The following is a 26089-nucleotide window of genomic DNA, read 5'->3' as shown; positions in this document are numbered from 1 at the left end:
GATCGTACCACCTCAAGAACACGAGAGAGAGAGATCAAACACATAGCTACTGGTACATACCCTTAGCCCCGAGGGTGAACTACTCCCTCCTCGTCATGGAGAGCGCCGGGATGATGAAGATGGCCACCGGTGAGGGATCCCCCCTCCGGCAGGGTGCCAGAACAGGGCCCCGATTGGTTTTTGGTGGCTACAGAGGCTTGCGGCGGCGGAACTCCCGATCTATTCCGTTCTCCGATGTTTTTAGGGTATATGGATATATATAGGCGAAAGAAGTCGGTCAGGGGAGCCACGAGGGGCCCACGAGGGTGGAGGGCGCGCCCAGGGGGAGTGGGCGCGCCCCCTGCCTCGTGCCTTCCTCGTTGCTTCCCTTACGTACACTCCAAGTCTTCTGGATTGCTTCCGTTCCAAAAATAACTCTCCCAAAGGTTTCATTCCGTTTGGACTCCGTTTGATATTCTTTTTCTGCGAAACACTGAAACAAGGGAAAAAACAGAAACTGGCACTGGGCTCTGGGTTAATAAGTTAGTCCCAAAAATAATATAAAAGTGCATAGTAAAGCCCATTAACCATCCAAGATGGATAATATAATAGCATGAATACTTCATAAATTATAGATACGTTTGAGACGTATCAGGGCATCATGATCATTCTTATAACAGCAACATGTATATATATTGTCATATGATTTCTTATGCTCAATAACAATCCATTCACAATGGAAAGTATGAATCAGAAACTTCATTGAAAACTAACAGACTATAATCTCGGTCATTGAAGCAATTGCAATTTGTCATAACATCGGAAAGTGTCAATATAAGAGCTTTTCAGCAAGTCCACATACTCAACTATCATTTAGTCTTTCACAATTGCTAACACTCACGAGTTTTAATCAGACACAGAGGAAGATAGGGGCTTATAGTGTTTCCTCCCAACCTTTTACCTCAAGGGTAATGTCAACAATAATAATTCATGCTAACTTACATCCAATTGGATATATATATATCAGGATCTTTCCAACACAATCTGCTTGCCAAAGGATAAAATGTAAAAAGGAAAGGTGAAGATCACCAAGACTCTTGTATAAGGTATAAGAAAAGAAAAAGATAGGCCCTTCGCAGAGGGAAGCAGAGGTTGTCATGTGCTTTTATGGTTGGATGCACAAAATCTTAATGCGAAAGAACGTCACTTTATATTGCCACTTGTGATATGGACCTTTATTATGCAGTCCATCGCTTTTATTTCTTCCACATCACAAGATCGTATAAAGCTTATTTTCTCCACACTAATAAAACATACATATTTAGAAAGCAATTTTTATTGCATGCAAGAATGACAACTTACTTGAAGGATCTTACTCAATCCATAGGTAGATATAGTGGACTCTCATGGCAAAACTGGGTTTAAGGATATTTGGAAGCACAAGTAGTATCTCTACTTGGTGCAAAGGATTTGGCTAGAATGAGGGAGAAAGGCAAGCTCAAAATGTTGGATGATCCATGACAATATACTTTATTTCGGATATAAGAAAACATAACCCATTACGTTGTCTTCCTTGTCCAACATCAACTTTCTAGCATGTCATATTTTAATGAGTGCTCACAATCATAAAAGATGTCCAAGATAGTATATTTATATGTGAAAACCTCTCTTTCTTTATTACTTCCTATTAATTGCAACGATGACCAAAACTATGTTTGTCAAATCTCAACAACTTTTATTCATCATACTCTTTATATGTGAAGTCATTACTCTCCATAAGATCAATATGATCTCTTTATTTCTTTCTGTTCTTTTTTTATTTTATTCCCTCACGATCATAGCAAGATAACCAAGCCCTTGACTCAAAACTAATCTTTATTATATATAGCTCGCGGACTCGATTACATAGAAGGACCATAAAGCAAAACTCAAAACTAAATCATACTAAAACTTTGTGCTACTAGATCAAGATATTACCAAAAAGATCGAACTAAGAAAACGGTAAAGATAGAAGTGTGATGATGATACGATACTGTGGAACCTCCCCCAAGCTTGGCAGTTGCCAAGGGGACTGCCCATACCCCTGTGTTTATATCTCTTTCTTCGGATGTGGTGATGATGGAGTTGTTGATGATGTAAATCGTGCTTTCAACTTCTTCATATTGTAATTGAGAAGAGCAATTTCCTCCTTTAAATCATCGACCTCCGATTCCAGCCTCAAGATCTTGTCACATAAGTTTCCTTTGCTTTTCTGCCGAAAACGAGAAGGAATAGATCGGTTGTTAGACAGTTTAGCCCTCTTAGGGAGACTAGACTTCTTGAACTTTACGTGCATTTCCCCAGGTTGAGGTAGAGGGACATCCTCCTCCTCCGAACTTGAATCATTGATCCTCATCAAATGAGCATCCTCCTCCTCATCCGTAGTTCGACCACAAGGAGATAGATCACCATAGGTCTTTGGGTCAGCAATAAGATGTGAGACATAGCTCTCTCCGTCTGAGTCTTGAGAATACATCTTGATCTAATCTGCGACAGAAACACCTCGAAACAAAAACAGAGGATATTTGGTCAAAACCTTTAGGAGATTATATAATGAATTTTTACCGACCAAAAGACGTATCGTGCAAGAAAACGGAGTCCGGAGAGCACACGAGGTGCCCATGAGGCAGGGGGCGCGCCCAGGGGGCAGGGCGCGCCCCCACCCTCGTGGACGCCTCGTGTCCTTCCCGGACTACTTCTTATTTTCCTATTTTATTAAATATTCCAAAACGGAGAAAAACTGCCATTAGAACTGTTTTGGAGTCAGTTTACTTACCGTACCACATACCTATTCCTTTTCGGAGTCTAAAACATTCTGGAAAGTGTCCCTTATGTATTCCTCCGGGGTTACGGTTTCAATAACATTAGTTTCAACATTTATGGGATTACCTGAGATATAATGTTTGATTCTTTAACCGTTCACCACCTTCGGATTTGTGCCTTCGAAGTTGTTGATTCCTATGGCACCGGAACGATAGACCTCCTCGCTAACGTAAGGCCCTTCCCATTTAGAGAGAAGCTTTCCTGCAAAAAATCTCAAATGAGAGTTCAATAGCAACACATAATCTCCTACATTAAACTCACGCTTTTGTATCCTTTTGTCATGCCATCTTTTAACTTTTTCTTTAAACAGTTTCGCATTCTCATAGGCCAGAGTTCTCCATTCATCAAGTGAGCTAATGTCAGATAGCCTCTTCTCACCGGCAAGTTTGAAATCATAATTGAGCTCTTTAATGGCCCAATATGCCTTATGTTCTAGTCCGAGAGGTAAGTGACATGCTTTTCCATAAATCATTTTATACGAAGACATACCCATAGGATTTTTATATGCGGTTCTATAGGCCCATAATGCATCATCAAGTTTATTAGACCAATTATTTCTAGATCTATCAACAGTATTTTGCAAAATTAGTTTAATCTCCCTATTACTCAATTCTACTTGACCACTAGACTGTGGGTGGTATGGAGATGCAATTCTATGATTAACATCATATTTAGCAAGCATCTTACGAAAAGCACCATGAATAAAATGTGAACCACCATCAGTCATTAAATATCTAGGGACTCCAAACCTCGGAAAAATAACTTCTTTAAGCATCTTAATAGAGGTGTTATGATCAGCACTACTAGTTGGAATAGCTTCTACCCAGTTAGTAACGTAATCAACAGCAACTAAAATATGAGTATAGCCATTAGAGGAAGGAAACGGTCCCATATAATCAAAGCCCCAAACATCAAATGGTTCAATAACAAGTGAGTAGTTCATAGGCATTTCTTGACGTCTACTAATATTACCAATTCTTTGACATTCATCACAAGACAAGACAAACTTACGGGCATCCTTGAAGAGAGTAGGCCAATAAAAACCGGATTGCAATACCTTATGTGCAGTTCTATCTCCAGTGTGGTGTCCTCCATAAGCCTCGGAGTGACACTTGCATAGGATCTGTTCCTGTTCATGCTCAGATACGCAACGTCTAATAACACCATCTACTCCTTCTTTATAGAGATGTGGGTCATCCCAAAAGTAATGTCTTAAATCATAGAAAAACTTTTTCTTTTGCTGGTATGTGAAACTAGGTGGTATAAATTTAGCAAGAATGTAATTAGCATAATCAACATACCATGGAGCAGTACGAGAAGCATTTATGACAGCTAATTGTTCATCAGGAAAGCTATCATCAATAGGTAGTGGGTCATCAAGAACATTCTCTAACCTAGATAAGTTGTCTGCAACGGGGTTCTCAGCTCCCTTTCTATCAATAATATGCAAATCAAATTCTTGTAGCAAGAGAACCCATCTAATAAGTCTAGGTTTAGCATCTTTCTTTTCTATAAGATATTTAATAGTAGCATGATCAGTGTGAACAGTTACTTTGTAATCAACAATATAAGGTCTGAACTTATCACAAGCAAATACAACCGCTAAAAATTCTTTTTCAGTAGTAGCATAATTTCTCTGGGCACTGTCTAGAGTTTTACTAGCATATTGGATAACATTTAATTTCTTATCTACTCTTTGTCCTAAAACAGCACCTACAGCATAATCACTAGCATCGCACATAATTTCAAAGGGTAAATTCCAATCAGGTGGCTGAACAATAGGTGCAGAAATCAAGGCTTTCTTAAGTATTTCAAATGCTTCTACACAATCATCATCAAAGACAAAAGGAACATCTTTTTGTAAGAGATTAGTCAGAGGCCTAGAAATTTTAGAGAAGTCCTTAATGAACCTCCTATAAAAACTGGCATGACCAAGGAAAATTCTTATACCTTTGATGTCCTTAGGACACGACATCTTTTCAATAGCATCAACTTTAGCTTTATCAACTTCAATACCTCTTTCAGAAATTTTATGCCCCAAGACAATACCTTCATTAACCATAAAGTGGCACTTCTCCCAATTCAAGACAAGATTAGTTTCTTCACATCTCTGCAAAACTCGATCAAGGTTGCTCAAGCAATCATCAAAAGAAGTTCCATATACGGAGAAATCATCCATGAAAACCTCAACAATATTTTCACAAAAATCAAAGAATATATCCATCATGCATCTTTGAAAGGTAGCAGGTGCATTGCATAAACCAAAAGGCATACATCTATAAGCAAAGGTACCGAAAGGGCAAGTAAAAGTGGTCTTTTCTTGATCCTCTTTTGACACAGGTATTTGAGAGAAACGAGAATAACCGTCTAGAAAGCAAAAATGTGTATGTTTGGATAATCTTTCTAGCATTTGATCAATAAAAGGTAAAGGGTAATGATCCTTTTTAGTAGCTTTATTTAGTTTGCGGAAATCAATTACCATTCTATAACCTGTAACGATTCTTTGTGGGATCAATTCATCTTTATCATTAGGAACTACAGTAATACCTCCCTTCTTAGGGACACAATGGACAGGACTTACCCACTGACTATCAGCAACGGGATAAATTATACCTGCCTCCAGAAACTTTAGTATTTCTTTTCTTACCACTTCTGTCATCTTAGGATTTAACCGTCGTTGGTGATCAACAACCGGTTTAGCATCTTTCTCCAATTTTATTTTGTGTTGGCATAGAGTGGGACTAATGCCCTTGAGATCATCAAGAGTATATCCAATAGCAGCATGGTGCTTCTTCATAGTTTTCAATAATTTCTTTTCTTCATGCTCTGAAAGGTTAGCACTAATAATAACATGATATATCTTTTTCTCATCAAGATAAGCATATTTAAGAGTATCAGGTAATGGTTTAAGCTCAAACACAGGGTCACCCTTGGGTGGAGGAGGATCCCCTAGGATTTCAACAGGCAAGTTGTGTTTCAAAATAGGTCCGTGTTTAAAGAATACTTCATCTATTTCCCTTCTTTCATTCATAAACATATCATTTTCATGGTCGAGCAAATATTGTTCTAAAGGATCATTAGGAGGCGCGGCAATAGAAGCAAGACCAATAATTTCATCTTTACTAGGTAATTCTTCATCATGGGGTTGTCTACGAAATTTAAAAAAATTAAATTCATGAGACATATCCCCTAAACCAATAGTAACAACATCCTTTTTGCAGTCTATCCTAGCATTAACAGTATTCAAGAAGGGTCTACCAAATATAATGGGACAAAAGTTATCTTGTGGGGAACCAAGAACAAGCAAATCAGTAGGATATTTAACTTTCCCACACAAGACTTCAACATCTCTAACAATCCCAACTGGTCAAATAGTATCTCTATTGGCAAGCTTAATTGTAACATCAATTTCTTCTATCTCAGCAGGTGCAATATCATGCATAATTTCTTTGTATATGGAATGAGGTATTGCACTTGCACTAGCCCCCATGTCACACAAGCCATGATAACAATGATCTCATATTTTAACAAAAATAACAGGCATGCCTACAACAGGTCTATGTTTATTTTTAGTATCGGGTCTAGCAATTCTAGCAGCTTCATCACAGAAGTAAATAGCATGCCCGTCAATATTATCAGCCAAGAGATCTTTAACCATAGCAATACTAGGTTCAACTTTAATTTTCTCAGGGGGTGTAGGTGTTCTAGTATTACTCTTACGAACCACAGTCAAAGCTTTAGCATGATCCTTTATTCTAACAAGGAAAGGTGGTTTCTCAATATAAGCAGCAGGAACAACAGGATCATTATAAGTGATAGTCTTTTCTTCAACTTTAATCGGTGCAACTACTTTTACTTCAATGGGAGTATTATATTTAAACCACTTCTCCTTAGGGAGATCAACAGGAGTAGGAAAGGATTCACAGAAAGAAGCTACTATCTCAGAGTCAAGTCCATATTTAGTGCTAAATTCACGGAAAACATCGGTATCCATAAAAGATTTAGCACAATCAAACTTAGGTGTCATACCTGACTCCTTACCTTCGTCGAAATCCCAATCTTTAGAGTTGCGTTTAATTCTTTCCAATAAATCCCATTTGAATTCAATAGTCTTCATCATAAAAGAACCAGTACAAGAAGTATCGAGCATGGAGTGATTATTGCGAGAAAGCCGAGCATAAATTTTTGAATAATAATTTCTCTTGAGAGCTCATGATTGGGGCATGAATATAACATTGACTTAAGCCTCCCCCAAGCTTGAGCGATGCTTTCTCCTTCGCGAGGCCAAAAATTATATATATAATTACGATCACGATGAACAAGATGCATAGGATAAAACTTCTGATGAAATTGCAATTTCAATCGGTTGTAGTTCCATGATCCCATATCATCACATAGCCTAAACCATGTCAATGCCTTTCCCTTCAAAGACAAAGGGAAGACCTTCTTCTTGATAAAATCCTCGGGCATACCCGCAAGCTTAAAGAATCCACAAACTTCATCAACATAGATTAGGTGCAAATCTGGATGTAATGTTCCATCTCCTGTGAAAGGATTAGCTAGCAGTTTCTCTATCATACCCGAAGGAATTTCAAAGTAAACATTTTCAGTAGGTTCAGTAGGTTGAGGAGCAACTCTTTGCGCTACTGGTCGGGGTGAAGGTACCCCGAACAAGCCCCTCAAAGGATTACTTTCCATAGTAACAAGTGACAGTAAATTTCAGCACACTATATAAATTTTTCCTTACCAAATTCCACTTACCAAAGGCGCTTCACTCCCTGGCAATGACACCATAAAAGAGTCTTGATGACCCACAAGTATAAGGGATCTATCGTAATCCTTTCGATAAGTAAGAGTGTAGAACCCAACGAGGAGCAGAACGAAATGACAAACGGTTTTCAGTAAGGTATTCTCTCCAAGCACTGATATTATCGGAAACAGATAGTTTTGTGATAAGGTAATTTGTAACGGGTAACAAGTAACGAAAGTAAATAAGGTGCAACAAGATGGCCCAATCCTTTTTGTAGCAAAGGACAAGCCTGGACAAACTCTTATATGAAGGAAAACGCTCCCGAGGACACATGGGAATTATCGTCAAGCTAGTTTTCATCACGCTCATATGATTCACGTTCGTTACTTTGATAATTTGATATGTGGGTGGACCGGTGCTTGGGTACTGCCCATAATGAGTTGTGTTAGATGACAATGTCTGAATCTTTTTCCTTTGCAGTGGTTGCCAAAGCAGTTTACTCAAGATTACCTCTCAAACTACATGATTGGTGGGCATGCAAAGGTTAAAGTATTTCTACTAGAACACGATGATTATCTAGATGTTTTCATGAAGACCGTGACGGATGGGCGGTCGTCCATCAGAAGGGGTTGGACTAGAGTCGTGTGTGCCTTCTGCATGGAGGAGGGCACAATATGGGCATTCCGCTTCACCTTGTTCAGCAACAAGAACGTATTTCGCCTCTTTCTTTACCGTCTTTAATAGTACAAGTATACAACTGTGGTTCAACATTCTTTATTTGGTTCTTATGTAATCCTTGAACATATGTACCTATGAATCGAATAATGCATTGGTTGTTTGAACCTGATGGATATGAATAAAGTTGTAGCATACATTCAAATTCAAATCCAAATCTGGTACAATTTGAAATAGCAGCAATTAAATTACGAAGAAATTACGCTCTCCAGGTCGTTACGGCACACACGGTTGGTAAAACACAACCGTTTGTGATATACACCATAATCCGAGACGGTTCACAAGGAGGAAACATGTGCAAGAATGAACACAATTGCCGTTTGCAAAGCGTGTGCGATGTCAGACAATATCACAAACGGTACGGGCAAACTAAACGTTTGTGTTAGTTGCCTTATCGTACATGATTCGCAACCATGAACTATTTCTGATGAAGTATGCATCGTAAACGTAGCACCACAGAATAGCATGTGCGATAGTTGTCGTGTACGACGATGTTATGACGGTCCTACATTTTGTAATCCTGTCCGACACTCGTACGTCGTTTAGCTAATCTTCTTAATTAGTTATAGCATACGGTCTGGGAAAATCGAATGTGTGTGATTGTATGCTTATCATACACGTTTTATAATAGTGAACCGTTTGTGATGGGCCGTGATACGTCTCCAACGTATCTATAATTTATGAAGTATTCATGCTATTATATTATCTATCTTGGATGTTTAATGGGCTTTACTATGCACTTTTATATTATTTTTGGGACTAACTTATTACCCCAGCTCCCAGTGCCAGTTCCTGTTTTTTCCCATGTTTCAGTGTTTCGAAGAAAAGGAATATCAAACGGAGTCCAAAAGGAATGAAACCTTCGGGAGAGTTATTTTTGGAACGGAAGCAATCCAGAAGACTTGGAGTGTACGTAAGGGAAGCAACGAGGAAGGCACGAGGCAGGGGGCGTGCCCACCCCCTGGGCGCGCCCTCCACCCTCGTGGGCCCCTCGTGGCTCCCCTGACCGACTTCTTTCGCCTATATATATCCATATACCCTAAAACCATCGGGGAACAGAATAGATCAGGAGTTCTGCCGCCGCAAGCCTCTGTAGCCACCAAAAACCAATCGGGACACTGTTCCGGCACCCTGCCGGAGGGGGGATCCCTCACCGGTGGCCATCTTCATTATCCCAGCGCTCTCCATGATGAGGAGGGAGTAGTTCACCCTCGAGGCTGAGGGTATGTACCAGTAGCTATGTGTTTGATCTCTCTCTCTCTCTCTCGTGTTCTTGAGGTGATACGATCTTGATGTATCGCGAGCTTTGCTATTATAGTTGGATATTATGATGTTTCTCCCCCTCTACTCTCTTGTAATGGATTGAGTTTTCCCTTTGAAGTTATCTTATCAGATTGAGTCTTTAAGGATTTTAGAACACTTGATGTATGTCTTGCATGTGCTTATCTGTGGTGACAATGGGATATCACATGATCTACTTGATGTATGTTTTGGTGATCAACTTGTGGGTTTAGTGACCTTGTGAACTTATGCATAGGGGTTGGCACACGTTTTCGTCTTGACTCTCCGGTAGAAACTTTGGGGCACTCTTTGAAGTTCTTTGTGTTAGTTTGAATAGATGAATCTAAGATTGTGTGATGCATATCGTATAATCATGCCCGCAGATACTTGAGGTGACATTGGAGTATCTAGGTGACATTAGGGTTTTGGTTGATTTGTATCTTAAGGTGTTATTCTAGTATGAACTCTATGATAGATCGAACGGAAAGAATAGCTTCGTGTTATTTCATTACAGACTCTTGAATAGATCGATTAGAAAGGATAAATTTGAGGTGGTTTCGTACCCTACAATAATCTCTTCGTTTGTTCTCCGCTATTAGTGACTTTGGAGTGACTCTTTGTTCCATGTTGAGGGATAGTTATATGATCCGGTTATGTTATTATTGTTGAGAGAACTTGCACTAGTGAAAGTATGAACCCTAGGCCTTGTTTCCTAGCATTGCAATACTGTTTGTGCTCACTTTTATTATTAGTTACCTTGCTGTTTTTATATTTTCAGATTACAAAAACCTATATCTATCATCCATATTGCACTTGTATCACCATCTCTTCGCCGAACTAGTGCACCTATACAATTTACCATTGTATTGGGTGTGTTGGGGACACAAGAGACTCTTTGTTATTTGGTTGCAGGGTTGTTTGAGAGAGACCATCTTCATCCTACGCCTCCCACGGATTGATAAACCTTAGGTCATCCACTTGAGGGAAATTTGCTACTGTCCTACAAACCTCTGCACTTGGAGGCCCAACAACGTCTACAAGAAGAAGGTTGTGTACTAGACATCAAGCAGTTCTGGCGCCGTTGCCGGGGAGGTGAGTGCTTGAAGGTATATCTTTAGATCTTGCAATCGAATCTTTTTGTTTCTTTTTTATCACTAGTTTAGTCTATAAAAGAAAACTACAAAAAAAATGGAATTGAGTTTGTCTCATACGCTTCATCTTTTTAATATCTTTCGTGAGTATGATGGAAAGGAAAATTGTGCCAAAGTGTTAGAAGAAGAATGCATTAAAATGTTTGGCACTAAATCTTTGAATGATGAGCATGATTGCAATGTTGTTAGTATGATTCCTTGAATATCCATGATGCTAATGATATGCAAAGCCACAAGCTTGGGGATGCTATGTTTGATGAATATGATATTTTTAGTCCCCCAAGTTTTGATGTGCAAATTTATTATGATGAAAGCATGCCTCCTATCTATGATGATTATTGTGATGACACTTATGCTATAAAGAATAATGATAACCATGAAACTTGTCATCTTGATCTTAATTTTCAATCACATGATAGTTATTTTGTTGAGTTTGCTCCCACAATTATTCATGAGAAGAAATTTGCTTATGTGGAGAGTAATAAAAATTCTATGCTTGTAGATCATGAAAAGAATGCTTTATGTGATGGTTATATTGTTGAATTCATTCATGATGCTACTGAAAATTATTATGAGGGAGGAATATATGCTTGTTGGAATTGCAATAATATCAAGTTTCCTCTCTATGTGCTTAAAGTTTTAAAGTTATGCTTGTTTTGCCTTCCTATGCTAGTTGATTATTGTTCCCATAAATTGTTTGCTCACAAAATCCCTATGCATATGAAGTGGTTAGACTTAAATGTGCTAGTCATATTCTTCATGATGCTCTCTTAGTGTTTCAATTCTTATCTTTTATGCGAGCATCATTGAAATCATCATGCCTAGCTAGGGGCGTTAAACGTTAGCGCTTGTTGGGAGGCAACCCAATTTTATTTTCCTTTATTGATTTTTGGTTTTGTTTAGTAATAAATAAATCATCTAGCTTCTGTTAAGATGTGGTTTTATGTTTTAATTAGTGTTTGTGCCAAGTAAGGCCTATAGGATCTTCTTGGATGATAGTTATTTGATCTTGCTGAAGATTCCAGAAACTTTCTATTCACGAAAACAATTGTTGAATATCACCAGAACGTGATAAAATACTGATTCCAATTGCAGCAGATCAATAATCAAATTATCTAGGCCGCCCTATTTTTTTAGAATTTATTGAGTTCCAGAAGTATGCGTTTGATACAGATTACTACAGACTGTTCTGTTTTTGACAGATTCTGTTTTCTATGTGTTGTTTGCTTATTTTGATGAATCTATGAGTAGTATCGGAGGGTATGAACCATAGAGAAGTTGGAATAATGTAGATATTACACCAATATGAATTTAGAATGAGTTCACAACAGTACCTAAGTGGTAGTTTTATTTTCTTATACTAACGGAGCTTACGAGTTTTCTGTTGAGTTTTGTGTTGTGAAGTTTTCAAGTTTTGGGTAAAGATTCGATGCACTATGGAATAAGGAGTGGAAATAGCCTAATCTTGGGGATGCCAAAGGCACCCCAAGGTAATATTCAAGAACAACCAAGAGCCTAAGCTTGGGGATGCCCCGGATGGCATCCCCTCTTTCGTCCTCATCCATCGGTAAATTTACTTGGAGCTATATTTTTATTCACCACATGATATGTGTTTTGCTTGGAGCGTCGTTTTATTTTCTTTAGCTTTGCTTGCTGTTTGAACAAAGTACCAAGATCTGAAATTCTTACATGAAAGAGAGTCTTCACAAAGCTACATAATTATTTAACTACTCATTGATCTTCACTCATATCTTTTTGGAGTAGTTTGTCATTTACTTGTGTCCTTCACTTATATTCTATGAGTAAATGGTTGAATGATTTGAATGTCATAAATCTGAAATTATATATGTTTCGTATGCTTATCCCATGGGGAGTAATGCCTTCACACATAAGAAGTAGAGGTGGTAAATTTATTGAAGGTTAGCAAACATTGTATTGGTCACTTGAACAATTCATGAAAGAATATTGAAGGAAGAGAGATTTCACATATAAATATACTATGTTGGACATCTTCTATGATTGTGAGCCCCATTAATTATTTTCAAACCTGAGCAAACTAGTTGAAGTTGGACAAGGAAGACAACATAATGAGTTATGCTTGGGTATATTTCAATAGAAGTTATATTGTTATGGATCCTCTAACATGTGGTGCTTGCTATTTAGAATCCTTTGCTAGCCAAAATATCTGTACTAAGCAGGAATACTGCTTGTGAATCCAAACTCCTTGAACCAAGTTTCTTCCATGAGTGTCCACCATATCTACCTATATGCGGTATTTACCTGTCGTTCCAAGTAAATTTGCATGTGCCAAACTCTAAACCTTCAAATAATAATCTGTTTTGTATGCCCGAATCGCTCATGTAGCGACTAGGGGCTGTCAGTATCTTCCATGCTAGGTGGGTTATTCTCACGATGAGTGGACTCCGCTCATCATTCACGAGAAAATGGCTGGTAACTGGGATGCCCAGTCCTATGATCAAAAGATCAAAAATAAATTCGCAAATAATATAAACAAAACTCCCCCAGGAATGTTGATAGTTGGACGACACCCGTTGTTTTGGAAAAGCCGTGGAGTGTGAATGTTGGTGGAGGGGGAGTAAAAACTTTACCTTTCTGCGTGGGAACCGCCTAGAATGTATCTAGTATGGAAGATATTGGGAACTCTTGGTCGTTATGTTGACAATGAAAGCATACCTCTCAACATTATTTTTATCTTTGTTTTAGCTTCGAGCTCTGGCACCTCTGCAAATCCTTGCTTCCCTCTGCGAAGGGCCTATCTTTTACTTTTATGCAAGAGTTAGTAGTATTCCTTCTCATTCCGACCCACTCTTTAGTTGGCAAGCATCATGTGATGGAAAGATCTAAGCATATATGGCCATTCAAATATATTTGAGAATGAATTATTATTGTTGACATTACCCTTGAGGTAAAAGGTTGGGAGGCGAAACATTAAGCCCCTATCTTTCTCTGTGTTCGGTGAATATTGTTTGAGTGGTAGCAACCATGGAAGACTAAATGATAGTTAAGTATGTGTTTGCTGAATCAAAGCTCTGACATAGACTCTTCCTGGAAATAAGATGAATTGTAATTGTTTGATGACTAATAACACGGTTTGTTAGTTTTCAAGAAAGTTTATGATCTATACTTTAACATGCGAATAGTTTGTTACTTGATTATGCAAAGTTTTATGATATGAGCTACTGTTATGACATATAATGATGCTAGAAAAGGTGATTGAAATTATCATTGATCAAACTTGTGCACCTGCTAGCATTCACACTTCATAAATTCTTTCTTTTATCATTTACCTACTCGAGGACGAGCAGGAATTAAGCTTGGGGATGCTGATACGTCTCCAACGTATCTATAATTTCTGAAGTATTCATGCTATTATATTATCCATCTTAGATGTTTAATGGGCTTTACTATGCACTTTTATATTATTTTTGGGACTAACTTATTAACCCAGAGCCCAGTGCCAGTTCCTGTTTTTTCCCTTGTTTTAGTGTTTCGAAGAAAAGGAATATCAAACGGAGTCCAAACGGAATGAAACCTTCGGGAGAGTTATTTTTGGAACGGAAGCAATCCAGAAGACTTGGAGTGTACGTAAGGGAAGCAACGAGGAAGGCACGAGTAGGGGGGCACGCCCACCCCCCTGGGCGCGCTCTCCACCCTCGTGGGCCCCTCGTGGCTCCCCTGACCGACTTCTTTCGCCTATATTTATCCATATACCCTAAAACCATCGGGGAACAGAATAGATCGGGAGTTCCGCCGCCGCAAGCCTCTGTAGCCACCAGAAACCAATCGGGACCCTGTTTCGGCACCCTGCCGGAGGGGGGATCCCTCACCGATGGCCATCTTCATCATCCCGGCGCTCTCCATGACGAGGAGGGAGTAGTTCACCCTCGAGGCTGAGGGTATGTACCAGTAGCTATGTGTTTGATCTCTCTCTCTCTCTCTCTCTCTCTCTCTCGTGTTCTTGAGGTGATACGATCTTGATGTATCGCGAGCTTTGCTATTATAGTTGGATCTTATGATGTTTCTCCCCCTCTACTCTCTTGTAATGGATTGAGTTTTCCCTTTGAAGTTATCTTATCGGATTGAGTCTTTAAGGATTTGAGAACACTTGATGTATGTCTTGCATGTGCTTATCTGTGGTGACAATGGGATATCACGTGATCTACTTGATGTATGTTTTGGTGGTCACCTTGCGGGTTCAGTGACCTTGTGAACTTATGCATAGGGGTTGGCACATGTTTTCGTCTTGACTCTCCAGTAGAAACTTTGGGGCACTCTTTGAAGTTCTTTGTGTTGGTTTGAATAGATGAATCTGAGATTGTGTGATGCATATCATATAATCATGCCCGCGGATACTTGAGGTGACATTGGAGTATCTAGGTGACATTAGGGTTTTGGTTGATTTGTATCTTAAGGTGTTATTCTAGTATGAACTCTATGATAGATCGAACGGAAAGAATAGCTTCGTGTTATTTCACTACGGACTCTTGAATAGATCGATTAGAAAGGATAACTTTGATGTGGTTTTGTACCCCACAATAATCTCTTCGTTTGTTCTCCGCTATTAGTGACTTTGGAGTGACTCTTTGTTGCATGTTGAGGGATAGTTATATGATCCGTTTATGTTATTATTGTTGAGAGAACTTGCACTAGTGAAAGTATGAACCCTAGGCCTTGTTTCCTAGCATTGCAATACTGTTTGTGCTCACTTTTGTTATTAGTTAACTTGCTGTTTTTATATTTTCAGATTACAAAAACCTATATCTATCATCCATATTGCACTTGTATCACCATCTCTTCGCCGAACTAGTGCACCTATACAATTTACCATTGTATTGGGTGTGTTGGGGACACAAGAGACTCTTTTTATTTGGTTGCAGGGTTGTTTCAGAGAGACCATCTTCATCCTACGCCTTCCACGGATTGATAAACCTTAGGTCATCCACTTGAGGGAAATTTGCGACTGTCCTACAAACCTCTACACTTGGAGGCCCAACAACGTCTACAAGAAGAAGGTTGTGTAGTAGACATCAGGCCGCGCATCATAAACGTAGCACCACAGAATACCGACTGCGATGGCAATGCGAGCACAAACGAGTAGGAGTACTATAGGTTCCCTATCCCCGACGGTTTCTGGGTCGTGTGGGAAGGACCCCCGTATCACCGTCACTCACTAGGCGACGGTTCCAAATGTCGTCGCGGAAATGGGTTAAAAACCGTTTGTATAGCACCGACGCATACCAGTGTTTTGCTTGCTTTCTGTAGTTGGTTTGCAACTTCTTGAATGAAATTTGGAGTTTTCACATTTTTCGTTCGCAGGGGTCAGAAAATCTCTTTCTTTTTCTCTCCTTGCAGTGTTCGCTCCTTAAAATTTCACCTAAGGAAGAGTGGCAGTTGAAGGAAATATGCCCTAGAGGCAATAATAAAGTTATTATTTATTTCCTTATATCATGATAAATGTTTATTATTCATGCTAGAATTGTATTAACCGGAAACATAATATATGTGTGAATACATAAACAAACAGAGTGTCACTAGTATGCCTCTACTTGACTAGCTCGTTGATCAAAGATGGTTATGTTTCCTAGCCATAGCCATGAGTTGTCAATTGATTAACGAGATCACATTATTAGGAGAATGATGTGATTGACTTGACCCATTCCGTTAGCTTAGCACTCGATCGTTTAGTATGTTGCTATTGCTTTCTTCATGACTTATACATGTTCCTATGACTATGAGATTATGCAACTCCCGTTTACCGGAGGAACACTTTGTGTGCTACCAAACTTCACAACGTAACTGGGTGATTATAAAGGTGCTCTACAGGTGTCTCCAAAGGTACTTGTTGGGTTGGCGTATTTCGAGATTAGGATTTGTCGCTCCGATTGTCGGAGAGGTATCTCTGGGCCCACTCAGTAATACACATCACTATAAGCCTTGCAAGCATTGTGACTAATGAGTTAGTTGCGGGATGATGTATTACGGAATGAGTAAAGAGACTTGCCGGTAACGAGATTGACTAGGTATCGAGATACCGATGATCGAATCTCGGGCAAGTAACATACCGATGACAAAGGGAACAACATATGTTGTTATGCGGTCTGACCGATAAAGATCTTCGTAGAATATGTGGGAACCAATATGAGCATCCAGGTTCCGCTATTGGTTATTGACCAGAGAGGTGTATCGGTCATGTCTACATAGTTCTCGAACCCGTAGGGTCCGCACGCTTAACGTTACGATGACCGTTATATTATGAGTTTATATGTTTTGATGTACCGAAGGTTGTTCGGAGTCCCGGATGTGATCACGGACATGACGAGGAGTCTCGAAATGGTCGAGACATAAAGATTGATATATTGGAAGCCTATGGTTGGACATCGGAAGTGTTCCGGGTGAAATCAGGATTTTTCCGGAGTACCGGGAGGTTACCGGAACCCCCTGGTAACTTAATGGGCCTTATTGGGCCTAGGTGGAAGAGAGGAGAGGAGGCCAGGGCAGGGCCACGCGCCCCTCCCCCCCAGTCCGAATAGGACAAGGAGAGGGGGGCGGCGCCCCCCCTTCCTTCCTCCCCTCCACCTTTTCCCCCTTCCTCTCCTAGTCCAACATGGAAAGGGGGGAGTCCTACTCCCGGTAGGAGTAGGATTCCTCCTGGCGCGCCTCTCCTCCCTTGGCCGGCGGCCTCCCCCTTGCTCCTTTATATACGGGGGCAGGGGCACCTCTCTACACACAATTGATCAACAATCTTTTAGCCATGTGCGGTGCCCCCCTCCACCATATTACACCTCAATAATATCGTAGCGGTGCTTAGGCGAAGCCCTGCGTCAGTAGAACATCATCATCGTCACCACGCCGTCGTGCTGACGAAACTCTCCCTCAACACTCGGCTGGATCGGAGTTCAAGGGACGTCATCGAGCTGAACGTGTGCTGAACTCGGAGGTGCCGTGCGTTCGGTACTTGATCGGTCGGATCGTGAAGACGTATGACTACATCAACCGCGTTGTGTTAACGCTTCTGCTTTCGGTCTACGAGGGTACGTGGACAACACTCTCCCCTCTCGTTGCTATGCATCACCATGATCTTGCGTGAGCGTAGGAATTTTTTTGAAATTACTACGTTACCCAACAATGGCATCCGAGCCAGGTTTTATGCGTTGATGTTATATGCACGAGTAGAACACAAGTGAGTTGTGGGCGATATAAGTCATACTGCTTACCAGCATGTCATACTTTGGTTCGGCGGTATTGTGAGATGAAGCGGCCCGGACCGACATTACGCGTACGCTTACGCGAGACTGGTTTCACCGTTGTGAGCACTTGTTGCTTAAAGGTGACTGGCGGGTGTCTGTCTCTCTCACTTTAGTTGAACCGAGTGTGGCTACGCCCGGTCCTTGCGAAGGTTAAAACAACACCAACTTGACAAACTATCGTTGTGGTTTTGATGCGTAGGTAAGAACGGTTCTTGCTAAGCCCGTAGCAGCCACGTAAAACTTGCAACAACAAAGTAGAGGACGTCTAACTTGTTTTTGCAGGGCATGTTGTGATGTGATATGGTCAAGACATGATGCTATATTTTATTGTATGAGATGATCATGTTTTGTAACCGAGTTATCGGCAACTGGCAGGAGCCATATGGTTGTCGCTTTATTGTATGAAATGCAATCGCCATGTAATTGTTTTACTTTATCACTAAGCGGTAGCGATAGTCGTAAAAGCAATAGTTGGCAAGAACAACGATGCTACGATGGAGATCAAGGTGTCGCGCCGGTGACGATGGTGATCATGACGGTGCTTCGGAGATGGAGATCACAAGCACAAGATGATGATGGCCATATCATATCACTTATATTGATTGCATGTGATGTTTATCTTTTATGCATCTTATCTTGCTTTGATTGACGGTAGCATTATAAGATGATCTCTCACTAAAATTTCAAGATAAAAGTGTTCTCCCTGAGTATGCACCGTTGCGAAAGTTCTTCGTGCTGAGACACCACGTGATGATCGGGTGTGATAGGCTCTACGTTCAAATACAACGGGTGCAAAATAGTTGCACACGCAGAATACTCAGGTTAAACTTGACGAGCCTAGCATATGCAGATATGGCCTCGGAACACGGAGACCGAAAGGTCGAGCGTGAATCATATAGTAGATATGATCAACATAGTGATGTTCACCATTGAAACTACTCCATCTCACGTGATGATCGGACATGGTTTAGTTGATATGGATCACGTGATCACTTAGAGGATTAGAGGGATGTCTATCTAAGTGGGAGTTCTTAAGTAATATGATTAATTGAACTTAAATTTATCATGAACTTAGTCCTGAAAGTATTTTGCAAATTATGTTGTAGATCAATATCTCGCGTTGTTGCTTCCCTGTGTTTATTTTTGATATGTTCCTAGAGAAAAATTATGTTGAAAGATGTTAGTAGCAAAGATGCGGATTGGATCCGTGATCTGAGGATTATCCTCATTGCTGCACAGAAAAATCATGTCCTTGATGCACCGCTAGGTGACAGACCTATTGCAGGAGCAGATGCAGACGTTATGAACGTTTGGCTAGCTCAATATGATGACTACTTGATAGTTTAGTGCACCATGCTTAACGGCTTAGAATCGGGACTTCAAAGACGTTTTGAACGTCATGGACCATATGAGATGTTCCAGGAGTTGAAGTTAATATTTCAAGCAAATACCCGAGTTGAGAGATATGAAGTCTCCAACAAGTTCTATAGCTAAAAGATGGAGGAGAATAGCTCAAGCAGTGAGCATGTGCTCAGATTGTCCGGGTACTACAATCGCTTGAATCAAGTGGGAGTTAATCTTCCAGATAAAATAGTGATTGACAGAATTCTCTAGTTAGCATCACCCAGTTAGTAGAAATTCTTGATGAACTATAGTATGCAAGGGATGACGAAAGTAATTCCCGAGCTCTTCGTGATGCTGAAATCGACGAAGGTAGAAATCAAGAAAAACATCAAGTGTTGATGGTTGACGAGACCACTAGTTTCAAGAAAAGGGCAAAGGGAAGAAGGGGAACTTCAAGAAGAATGGCAAGCAAGTTGCTGCTCAAGTGAAGAAGCCTAAGTCTGGTCCTAAGCCTGAGTCTAAGTGCTTCTACTGCAAAGGGACTGGTCACTGGAAGCGGAACTACCCCAACTATTTGGTGGATAAGAAGGATGGCGAAGTGAACAAAGGTATATTGGATATACATGTTATTGATGTGTACTTTACTAGTGTCTATAGCAACCCCTCGGTATTTGATACTGGTTCAGTTGCTAAGAGTAGTAACTCGAAACGGGAGTTGCAGAATAAACAGAGACTAGTAAAAGGCGAGGTGACGATGTGTGTTGGAAGTAGTTCCAAGATTGATATGATCATCATCGCACACTCCCTATACTTTCGGGATTAGTGTTGAAACTAAATAAGTGTTATATGGTGTTTGCGTTGAGCATGAATATGATTTGATCATGTTTGTTGCAATACGGTTATTCATTTAAATTAGAGAATAATTGTTGTTCTGTTTACATGAATAAAACCTTCTATGGTCATACACCCAATAAAATGGTTTGTTGGATCTTGATCGTAGTGATACACATATTCATAATAATGAAGCCAAAAGATGCAAAGTTAATAATGATAGTGCAACTTATTTGTGGCACTGCCGTTTAGGTCATATTGGTGTAAAGCGCATGAAGAAACTCCATACTGATGGGATTTTGGAATCACTTGATTATGAATCACTTGATGCTTGCGAACCGTGCCTCATGGGCAAGATGACTAAAACGCCGTTCTCCGGAACTATGGAGAGAGCAACAGATTTGTTGCAAATCATACATACAGATGTATGTGGTCCGATGAATATTGAGGCTCGTAGCATGTATCATTATTTTCTGACCTTCACAGATGATTTGAGCAGATATGGGTATATCTACTTAATGAAACAGAAGTCTGAAACATTTGAAAAGTTCATATAATTTCAGAGTGAAGCAGAAAATCATCGTAACAAGAAAATAAAGTTTCTACGATCTGATCGTGGAGAAGAGTATTTGATTTACGAGTTTGGCCTTCAGTTAAAACAAATGTGAAATAGTTTCACTACTCACGCCACCTGGAACACCACGGTGTAATGGTGTGTCCGAACATCGTAACCGTACTTTATTAGATATGGTGCGATATATGATGTCTCTTATCGATCTACCACTATCGTTTTGGGGTTATGCATTAGAGACAGCTGCATTCACGTTAAATAGGGTAACATCTAAATCCGTTGAGACGACATCTTATGAACTATAGTTTGGCAAGAAACCAAAGTTGTCGTATCATAAAGTTTGGGGTTGCGATGCTTATGTGAAAAGGTTTCATCCTCATAAGCTCAAACCCAAATCGGAGAAATGTATCTTCATAGGATACCCAAAGGAGATAGTTGGGTACACCTTCTATCACAGATCCGAAGGCAAGACATTCGTTGCTAAAAATGGATCCTTTCTAGAGAAGGAGTTTCTCTCGAAAGAAGTGAGTGGGAGGAAAGTAGAACTTGATGAGGTAACTGTACCTGCTCCCTTATTGGAAAGTAGTTCATCACAGAAATCTGTTCCTGTGACTCCTACACCAATTAGTGAGGAAGTTAATGATGATGATCATGTAACTTCAGATCAAGTTACTACCAAACCTCGTAGGTAAACCAGAGTGAGATCCACACCAGAGTGGTACGGTAATCCTGTTCTGGAGGTCATGTTATTTGACCATGACGAACCTACGAACTATGAGGAAGCGATGATGAGCCCAGATTCCGCGAAATGGCTTGAGGCCATGAAATCTGAGATCAGATCCATATATGAGAACAAAGTATGGACTTTGATTGACTTGCCCAATGATCGGCGAGCCATTGAGATTAAATGGATCTTCAAGAGGAAGACAGGCAGTGATAATAGTGTTACTGTCTACAAAGCTAGAATTGTCGCAATAAGTTTTCCGACAAGTTCAAGGTGTTGACTACGATGAGAGTTTCTCACTCGTATATATGCTTAAGTCTGTCTGAATCATGTTAGCAATTGCCGCATTTTATGAAATATGGCAAATGGATAAACAAAACTGCATTCCTTAATGGATTTATTAAAGAAGAGTTGTATATGATGCAACCAGGAGGTTTTGTCAATCCTAAAAGTGCTAACAAAATATGCAAGCTCCAGCGATCCATCTATGGACTGGTGCAAGCATCTCGGAGTTGGAATATACGCTTTGATAAGTTGATCAAAGGATATAGTTTTATACAGACTTGCGGTGAAGCCTGTATTTACAAGAAAGTGAGTGGGAGCACTACAACATTTCTGATAAGTATATGTGAATGACATATTGTTGATCGGAAATAATGTAGAATTATTCTTCAAAGCATAAAGGAGTGTTTGAAAGGAGTTTTTCAAAGAAAGACCTCGGTGAAGCTGCTTACATATTGAGCATCAAGATCTATAGAGATAGATCAAGACGCTTGATAAGTTTTTTCAATGAGTAACAAGATTTTGAAGTAGTTCAAAATAGAACAGTCAAAGAAAGAGTTCTTGCCTGTGTTACAAGGTGTGAAATTGAGTAAGACTCAAAGCCCGACCACGGCAGAAGATAGAAAGAGAATGAAAGTCATTCCCTATGCCTTGGCCATAGGTTCTATAAAGTATGCCATGCTGTGTACCAGATCTATTGTATACCCTACACTGATTTTGGCAAGGGAGTACAATAGTGATCTAGGAGTAGATCACTGGACAGCGGTCAAAATTATCCTTAGTGGAATAAGGATATGTTTCTCGATTATGGAAGTGACAAAAGGTTCGTCGTAAACGGTTACGTCGATGCAAGTTTTGACACTAATCTAGATGACTCTAAGTCTCGGTCTAGATACATATTGAAAGTGGGAGCAATTAGCTAGAGTAGCTCCGTGCAGAGCATTGTAGACATAGAAATTTGCAAAATACTTACGGATCTGAATGTGACAGACCCGTTGACTAAAATTATCTCACAATCAAAACATGATCACACCTTAGTACTCTTTGGTTGTTAATCACATAGCGATGTGAACTAGATTATTGACTCTAGTAAACCCTTTGGGTGTTGGTCACATGACAATGTGAACTATGGGTGTTAATCACATGGTGATGTGAATTATTGATGTTAAATCACATGGCGATGTGAACTAGATTATTGACTCTAGTGCAAGTGGGAGACTGAAGGAAATATGCCCTAGAGGCAATAATAAAGTTATTATTTATTTCCTTATATCATGATAAATGTTTATTATTCATGCTAGAATTGTATTAACCGGAAACATAATACATGTGTGAATACATAAACAAACAGAGTGTCACTAGTATGCCTCTACTTGACTAGCTCATTAATCAAAGATGGTTATGTTTCCTAGCCATAGACATGAGTTGTCAATTGATTAACGGGATCACATCATTAGGAGAATGATGTGATTGACTTGACCCATTCCGTTAGCTTAGCACTCGATCGTTTAGTATGTTGCTATTGCTTTCTTCATGACTTATACATGTTCCTATGACTATGAGATTATGCAACTCCCGTTTACCGGAGGAACACTTTGTGTGCTACCAAACGTCACAACGTAACTAGGTGATTATAAAGGTGCTCTACAGGTGTCTCCAAAGGTACTTGTTGGGTTGGCGTATTTCGAGATTAGGATTTGTCACTCCGATTGTCGGAGAGGTATCTCTGGGCCCACTCAGTAATACACACTATAAGCCTTGCAAGCATTGTGACTAATGAGTTAGTTGCGGCATGATGTATTACGGAACGAGTAAAGAGACTTGCTGGCAACGAGATTGAACTAGGTATCGAGATACCGACGATCGAATCTCGGGCAAGTAACATACCGATGACAAAGGGAACAACGTATGTTGTTATGCGGTCTGACCGATAAAGATCTTCGTAGAATATGTGGGAACTAATATGAGCATCCAGGTTCCGCTATTGGTTATTGACCGGAGAGGTGTCTCGGTCATGTCTACATAGTTCTCGAACCCGTAGGGTCCGCACGCTTAACGCTACGATGACAGCTATATTATGAGTTTATATGTTTTGATGTACCAAAGGTTGTTCGGAGTCCCGGATGTGATCACGGACATGACGAGGAGTCTCAAAATGGTCGAGACATAAAGATTGATATATTGGAAGCCTATGTTTGGACATCGGAAGTGTTCCGGGTGAAATCGGGATTTTTCCGGAGTACCGGGAGGTTACCGGTACCCCCCGGTAACTTAATGGGCCTTATTGGGCCTAGGTGGAAGAGAGGAGAGGAGGCCAGGGCAGGGCCGCGTGCCCCTCCCCCCCAGTCCGAATAGGACAAGGAGAGGGGGGCGGCGCCCCCCTTCCTTCCTCCCCTCCACCTTTTCCCCCTTCCTCTCCTAGTCCAACATGGAAAGGGGGGGAGTCCTACTCCCGGTAGGAGTAGGACTCCTCCTGGCGCGCCTCTCCTCCCTTGGCCGGCGGCCTCCCCCTTGCTCCTTTATATACGGGGGCAGGGGGGCACCTCTCTACACACAATTGATCAACGATATTTTAGCCGTGTGCGGTGCCCCCCTCCACCATATTACACCTCGATAATATTGTAGCGGTGCTTAGGCGAAGCCCTGCGTCGGTAGAACATCATCATCGTCACCACGCCGTCGTGCTGACGAAACTCTCCCTTAACACTCGGCTGGATCGGAGTTCGAGGGACGTCATCGAACTGAACGTGTGCTGAACTCGGAGGTGCCGTGCGTTCGGTACTTGATCGGTCGGATCGTGAAGACGTACGACTACATCAACCGCGTTGTGTTAACGCTTCCGCTTTCGGTCTACGAGGGTACGTGGACAACACTCTCCCCTCTCGTTGCTATGCATCACCATGATCTTGCGTGTGCGTAGGAATTTTTTTGAAATTACTACGTTACCCAACAGCAGTTGCCGTCGCTCTTCCTTGTGCGTCCTGCGCGCGGGGGCTGGCTACAGTGTGTGCACTTGGGCTTGCCTGCGACCACACCCCGCCAAAGCCCTGCTGCCCTAGCCTTTGGCATCCTAATCCTCACGGGACGCTCTCAAACGAGCTCATGGGCATGCACGTCCTCTCGAGTCCGTGCCCTGGGGCACCGCGACGCGCTAGCCACGAACAACCCGCGCTCGGAAGCTTAAGTGAGGTAAGACGAGACACCTCATGAGGTCTTCTAACCCTGCAGCTACATGACGCCTCCCGAGGATCAACGACTCAAGAGTGTTCAAGAAGGAGGCCCTTGGAAGACGCCCCTGAGGCAAGGCACGCCCCCACAGCACGGGAATCTATTGCGAGCACGGATATCACGACATAATATAAAAATAACGAGCAGAGCATAATGGCGCAAGCTCCATGATTCATTACACACCCCAACAGGGCCCTCTACTTTTTTCGATGCATAAGAAAGGAAGAAACAAAAGGAGGCCGCTGACAATAGCGGCCCCTTGAGGCCCGGCTATAGAGGCGCTCGAGCTCAGTCGGAGTCTTTCTCCTGTTTCACCGGGGCATGCCGGCGATGCAGCTCGTCGCCCTCCCCGGTCCTAGCCCGGTGGCGTGGCGGCTCTTCGTAGTCGTTGTCGCTTGAATTCCGCCCAGAAGAGGAGTCGCAGCTGCTAGAGGGCGGCGCGGCCGTCACCAAGGGCAAGCTCACCGCCAGCGACAGCGCCGTCGTTGTCGTCCTCGTCGTCCTGTCACTCTCCGGGCAACACCCCAGGCGCCGGCCGCCTTCCCCGAAGACCTTGACATAGAGGGTCGCGACGCCATCGTACCTGAAGTGGAGGGTGCACCTCCCATGCAGGCCACGCGTGCGGGAAAACGACTGCCACCTGCGGTTCAGGAACACATTGTCAGCAGCGGTGTCCTCAACATCCACCCACGAGGCCTTGCTGCAGCAGCCGTCGGCGTGGAGCCAGAGGCCACCAGATGCGGAAGCTGGAACCAGATGCCCGCTGGCCTCTCCGATCACACGACGAATTCCGAAGGCGCGTCGCCTGAGTGGGAGCGCGGTCGTGGCGGCTGGACGATCGCCGCACGCCTTCCCCCATCGCCGAGGTCGCCCCGTCTGCGGCAGCCCCTACCGCGGGAAGAAGCTCCACCATGGCTGCCGGAGGCAGCGCCGGCCATCGAAGGGGCGCGCCCGCGCCCCGGAGAGGCTGGCGTCGGAGTCCCTACGTGCTTTCGGGGCCTCCCACTGCCTCTCTTGGGCGGCGGCGAGCCTGGCCCCTCCTTGGGGGCCTTCCCCTTCTCCGCCGCGGAAAACCTCCTCACC

Source organism: Aegilops tauschii, chromosome 7, assembly GCF_002575655.3.
Source record: "Aegilops tauschii subsp. strangulata cultivar AL8/78 chromosome 7, Aet v6.0, whole genome shotgun sequence".
Lineage (NCBI taxonomy): Eukaryota > Viridiplantae > Streptophyta > Magnoliopsida > Poales > Poaceae > Aegilops > Aegilops tauschii.
The sequence above is the reverse complement of the archived record's forward strand: the minus strand, read 5'-3'. Positions refer to the sequence as shown.